The sequence below is a fragment of the Terrapene carolina genome, unplaced genomic scaffold, assembly GCF_002925995.2.
Source record: "Terrapene carolina triunguis isolate 2854851 unplaced genomic scaffold, T_m_triunguis-2.0 Scaffold275, whole genome shotgun sequence".
NCBI lineage: Eukaryota > Metazoa > Chordata > Testudines > Emydidae > Terrapene > Terrapene triunguis.
Window position 1 is genome coordinate 1,374,816 of NW_020664626.1, and position 6,460 is coordinate 1,381,275.

At 40.7% G+C, this 6,460-nt stretch overlaps 1 long non-coding RNA gene across 1 annotated transcript; it reads right to left on the reverse strand.

The window, feature by feature from the left end:
* Positions 1–2,262: 2,262 nt before the first annotated feature.
* Positions 2,263–5,295, reverse strand: LOC113407743. Its single transcript, XR_003370090.2, has 2 exons — positions 5,144–5,295; positions 2,263–5,003 (listed from the first exon to the last, which is right to left on the reverse strand). It is a non-coding gene; the product is annotated as an uncharacterized LOC113407743 (long non-coding RNA).
* Positions 5,296–6,460: the final 1,165 nt, after the last annotated feature.

The window sequence follows — 6,460 nt, forward strand, 5'->3', positions numbered from 1 at the left end:
TGTAGACATCTCCAATCTTCCCTCCGTAGGGTACATAATTGTCCAGACTGGGTCAGACCAAAGGTCCATCCAGCCCAGTATCCGGTCTTCCGACAGTGGCCAATGCCAGGTGCCCCAGAGGGAGTGAACCTAACAGGTAATGATCAAGTGATCTCTCTCCTGCCATCCATCTCCACCCAGGGTAATGAAATACTAGAAAGGCACAGCCTTAGAGCAACCTTACTAGGAATGTCTGCTGAAAAGTAGGACCTTGCTGTCACATGGCAGGGGGAGCAAAGGGGCTTTCCATTCTTAATCTTCTGTAGCTCAGTGCTTGCAATGGTGTAAGAAGGTGCAAGAGGAAATCAACACATGAGTAGTGAGGAAACAAAGGCAGCTTGTGAACAAAGTAGCTAGGAGGAACCGGGGAAGAATGGAAGGAAACAAAATGCGGTGGAAAGGGAGAGAGAAAAAGGACACAAGAGGCCTGCCTCCCTCCTGCCTTGCACTTCGGGTCATCATTTACATCTGTGCAAAGCAAGCATAGCATGGGTGTAAAATGCTACTACCTCAGAGGGGCTTTTCCCATGTACTTGCACTGGTGCGAATGACAACTCATGGTGCTAGGCCAGTGGTTCTCAAACTTTTGTACTGTTGACCCTTTTCACACAGCAAGCCTGAGTGCGACCCCCACTTATAAATTAAAAACACTTAAAATATTTAACACTATTATAAATGCTGGAGGTGAAGCGGGTTTGGGGTGGAGGCTGACAGCTCACAACCCCCCACATAATAACCTTGTGATCCCCTGAGGGGTCCCACCCACCCCAGTTTGAGAACTGCTGTGCTAGGCAGTGGGAAATCAGGCCCCAGGAATTAGATAAAGTTACAGAATAGAAAGGGAGCTTGTGTTGTGCTATATTGTCAGTCAGCTTTTTGAGCATGCACTGTGTGTTGGGAGACTAACGAGCTAAGTTGAGGCCTTGTCTCCATTAGGTGAAAGGGCATTGCCTACCACCCTTGAGTTTTGTAGTGCCTCTATATCTTGCAAACTGCTATGCCAGGCTTTTGGTGAGCATTGTTTGCATCTTTTTGCTGAAACACCTGGGAAGAGGTCTTTAACTCCGATCTCAATCTGCAACAGGTTGGCCACACTAATGGGAAACTACAGGCATTGGAGGTCATCAGTAGACCCAGTGCTCATAAAGCCACCCTTTTGCAGCAAGCACTGTGTACTAAAGGCACCAGGTGAAAGTTCAGGTACTTGCCAAGAGCCATAAGCAGTTCATTTATAAATGAGGGTACCACCAAAGTCCAATAAGACTTTTGGTGCAGAAATTTACAAATGTTGTCTGCCTTTATTTGAAAAAGTGAGGGAGCCTCTTGCCCAGGTCTTATTCATCTAACTCACCTGGGGTGAAATTCAGCCCCCCTCCTTGAAGTGAATGGGACTTTTCCCATTGGCTTAAACACAGCCAGAATTTCAGTCCTCCTGTATAGACTGTGATCCTTTATACCGAGTATTCCTTTGTAGCCAAGAAACCAGCCCCTGGCTTGACAGGGTTATTTTATCCCATCAGTATAGCTTATTAGTGCCATCTAGTGGGTACAAAAAGTTTCACAATACAGTGAAGATCTCTTGAATAGTCTTTCTTTATGTGCCAGCCAGCTTTTTGAGATTCATTTGCACGGTTCACAGTTGACACCTGACCAGAATGTCTGTACAAAAGTTCTCCATTAACCAGGTTTCTCTCACTAACAGCTTGAGCCTCTGCTCAGTGAAGTCAATGGCAAAGTTCTCATGGACTGTAAAGGTGTAGGATCAGGGCCGTAGTTGTCCTGACAATTATTGGGTGTGATCAAAGCAATTTAAGCACCTAGCTCTGGAGTTTAGGCACCTAGGTCCCAGTTTTACACACCACTGCAAGCCACAAAACTCCTGCTTGGCTGCTGCCTGCACCTGTAGGCACCTAAATCTCACTCGGCGCCTAACTTTCTGCTGTAAAAGTTTCCTGGGGCTTTCACACTACTGCCTCCCTAAGCCCCAGAGGGGTTCACTAACCAAGGGAAGATAGGCATTGCATGCAACTTAGGCACCCTAGAGCTTGAGCCTCTGAGCACACCTACTAGCTCAAGTCCCACACAAAATCCACATGGAGGAGCAGAGCCGTAACTAGCTATTTTTGCACCCAAGGCAAGAATATAAAATTGTGCCCTACCCCCTCCATATAATTTCATAGTAGTTACTTTGTAAAAAAAAGAAAAATACATAAACAACAAGAATAACGATAATAGAACATTGATTTTAATCATAAGTTCGGCGTACAAAATCAACTAATACATATAAGGTGTGCATCATAGTGCATGTAACATACTATTTAAATAATCACAAATAAAATTTAGCTGTAGAACCATATCAGATACAATTAACAATTTTTCAAAATTGTACTTTTTTGCTTTTAATGAGGCAAATTCATCGATAATTGCATCAAAATTATTATTCACTATTTCATGTTCTATTGACAAGATGAACATATTTGTTAATCTCTCCTGACCCGTGGTTGCTCGAAGGTAGTTTTTAATTAATTTGAGCTTACTGAAGCTTCTTTTGCAAGAAGCCACAGTTACTGGCAAGCAGAGAAATATTCTTAATGCAATTTCTAAATTTGGATAACATTCGGCCAAATTATATTCATGAATTAACTGGAGAAGGTCCAAACCAGTTGCACATGAAACGTTTGGAAACAACGCTAACGCCTGATGTTTAAAACCCTGAATCTGACAAAATTTCGGAGGCATTCAAATCGCTGTCATATTTCAGACTTAAATCCACTGCTGCTTTTTGAAGTTTAGTAGTGTCCATTTTAACAAGTGAATCACCCGAAAGAAAATTGAAATCAGATCTCACTTAAAGTTTCATATCTCCAATTTAACTCAACTATTATGGTGTCAAATACGTTTTTTATTTGTACTTTGAAAGATTGTTCAGCTGATAAATTAGAAGATACGTCTGCACACTCAAAGTTGCTGCCTTTTTACTTTTCGCTTTCTGGATTCAATAAATTCTCCTGGTATTTCTATATTTTCAGCCGTTTTTTACAATCTGTAAAAATATTGACCATATCGTTATCGCTTTCATGCATCTCTTGTAAAATATTTCGTAATCCGTTGATCATTTTACAAGCCTGAGAAACAGTGATGCCTTTTGCTTGTAGGGCTTTATTCACTCTGTCAATATGAGTTAGGATATTGCGCCATATGGATAACATGCACAAAAATTCATAATTAATATTTTTAAGAAGGCTATTAGCTGTTGATACTTCTGGACATTTCGATGCAACAGCGACATTTTTTAGAGCCTTGGTCACTTCTGTAATCTGCAAATTTAAGGCTTCAATTGCATTAGCTCTTGATGACCATCTAGTATCAGCATGACCATTTAGTGATACTTTTAACATACCCATTAAAATATCCCAGTGACTGGTTGAATGAGAAAAAAAAATGTGTATAACTTTTGTACAGTGGCAAAGAATGAAACCATAGAAGAATTTATGGAAGCCGCACGTACTCCGACTAAATTTAGACAGTGGGCTGAACATGGTACAAAATTTGCTAATCTTTTTTTTGCAAAATGACAGCTTTGACGCCTTTGTACACACCTGACATATTTGCACCATTATCATAGCCTTTACCTCTTGCGTTTTGAAGATCAAGCCCATCATTTTCGAGCTTCTTTATTATTTCTTTGGCTAATCCACTTCCCATTTTTTCTTTGATTTCAATGAAGTCTATGAAACTGTCTTCTATAGCTACAATTCCGTTATCGATTCTCACGTATCTCACAATCTGGGACATTTGCTCTCGATGAGATATGTCTGATGTGCAGTCCAGAAGGATAGAATAATATTTAGCTTTTTAAATTTTGGATACAATTTCATTACGAACTTGGTTTGCTAGTAAGCCAATAAATTCATTTTGTATAGCCAGTGAAAAATAACTCTGAACCTTTCTTGTGAGTTACGAAATGCTGTTTTAGTTGAACATCATAATGACTTATAAATTCCAATAGATTAAGAAATATTCCTGAATTAGGGTTTTCTATACTGCTACACGATCCTCTGTGGTAAATTGTTTTTGGCACAAAACATCACGGCATCAAGAATTATTTTTAGAATTTGTCTCCATTTTTGTTTATCAGTTTCAATAGCTTTTTGTAGTGCATCATCGACATTCTCCGCTTAGTAATCTCTTTTGTAAGGATTTCCATTTACAGAAATATTCACGATTGGTTAAATTTTCATGTTCCACAACACAGTTTAAATTTTTCCAATCATTAAATCCTTCTTTCTGATTTGCAATATTAGGTTTGGTAAAGCGCTGACCGAATAACATGCATGGAAAACAAAAAATGGACTTACTAGTTTCCGAGTAAATAAGTCAATTACGCTCTACGGTTTCACCATTAAAAAGCTTTTTAAAAAACCAGTCTTCTGAAAATTTTCTTCCATCTTCCAATGTTGATTCATGGAAATCTGCAGATTTTCCCTGGTCAGGTCCATGTTCAATAAGGTGGCATTTTATTTTATCGTTTATACAGGGCCAAGATGGTGGATCGTTAAAATTGATTTCAATGATTTGCCTTGCAGAGGAATTATGTTGCTGATCGCGGCCATTCACGTTAGTTTTAGTCATGATATCAAAGATGTCGAGTGTCTCATCATTGTCAGTAATCGATAGTGAAGGTGAAGTTGTAACCTCACGATCCAATTGCTGGTTGATAGCAACAATATTTTCTGAAGTTGTATAATTCTCATTGTTACTATTAGATAGCGGTGCCGAACTTATGACATCAGAGACGTCAGCTATTGGTGTATTCCCATCGTTTGATGCATTTTTCACTAGCCATTTCCCCATTGTCATTTTTTCATTTTCTACTATAGCGTGTTTTTGTCGTTTACGGTATTCTGCCCCACTCAGACGTTTAGAATTCATACTATTCATAATGCAGGGTCTTGTTCAATAGACTGGAATAAAAATTAAAAATACATAAATAAATGTATTGAATTGGTCTAAAAATTAAACAAAATTAATATATTATAGAAATCGCAGATTCCCAATCTGTGATCTCCATAAGAAATAAGGAATGATAAACAAAGGCAGTCACCATTTGGTGGGTCTTAAGCGGATCCGAGAAGTCCTAATATATAATAAGTGTGTGCTCACTGGGAATACTAGAACTCGATTACGCGAATGACTTCTTGTGTCTGCAGACAAACGCACTGCCATCTTTTTTCTGCGCCCCTCGCCCTTGTTACGGCACTGTGGAGGAGGAAGGAACAGCACCCACCTTATATCTTTTACCTGGAATGTGGAGGACCCAAGTTTAATTCCCCTTTCTCTGCTAGCAGGGGAGAAGGAAGACCCCTGTTCAAATCCTACCTCTCAGGAGAGGGCTCTAACAACCAAGCTGTAAGATATTCCAATGTGGGGCTCCCTTAGGCTAGGTCTACACTACAGCAGGGGTGCGACCTAAGATACGCAACTTCAGCTACGTGAATACCGTAGCTGAAGTTGCGTATTTTAGGTTGACTTACCTGGCTGTGAGGACGGGGGAAGGTCGACCGCTGCCGCCGACTCCGCTGCCGCCTCTTGCCGCGGTGGATTTCCGGAGTCGACGGCAGAGCGATCAGGGATCGATTTTATCGCGTCTTCACTAGACGCGATAAGTCGATCCCAGAAAACCGATTGCCTGCCGCCGGACCCTCCGGTAAGTGTAGACAAGCCCTCAGCCTCTGTAGATTGGGAACAGAGGGGGCCAAGTAACACACACTGACCAGTAGGTTACATTTACTTACATGAATAAGCTTTGAAGCATTGGAGCCTATAAGCCTGACTGATGTGACTAGTAGCAACTGGGAAGGTAGAGAATTCCAATTTCTGTTAAAATAACCTAGATTCATGTAAGTACAGCATTAGTAGAGCAGTGACAATTAGTTTGGCTTTGAGGGTGGTTTTTAAAAAATCTAGTAAACAAGTTTGCAGAATATGAGCCTAAGAATATTGCTATCTGATCCATGGGGGGGGGGGTCTGTGTTCAATGTGGTTCCCCACTGACTTCAGTAAAACTCATAGAATCATAGAATATCAGGGTTGGAAGGGACCTCAGGAGGTCATCTAGTCCAACCCCCTGCTCAAAGCAGGACCAATCCCCAGACAGATTTTTGCCCCAGATTCCTAAATGGCCCCATCAAGGATTGAACTCACAACCCTGGGTTTAGCAGGCCAATGCTCAAACCACTGAGCTATCCCCATTATGTGCATTTATTTCTATGTGCAATCTATTGAACAAATGCAGCTGTGTTTATTTCAATGTGAAATATGAACTATGAAAGAAATTCTTGGACCTCTTATCTGACTTGTCTGGGCTGGGAGAGACAAAGCTTGAGAGCTGCATCTCCTTCAATAAGTTTATTAAGTTTTA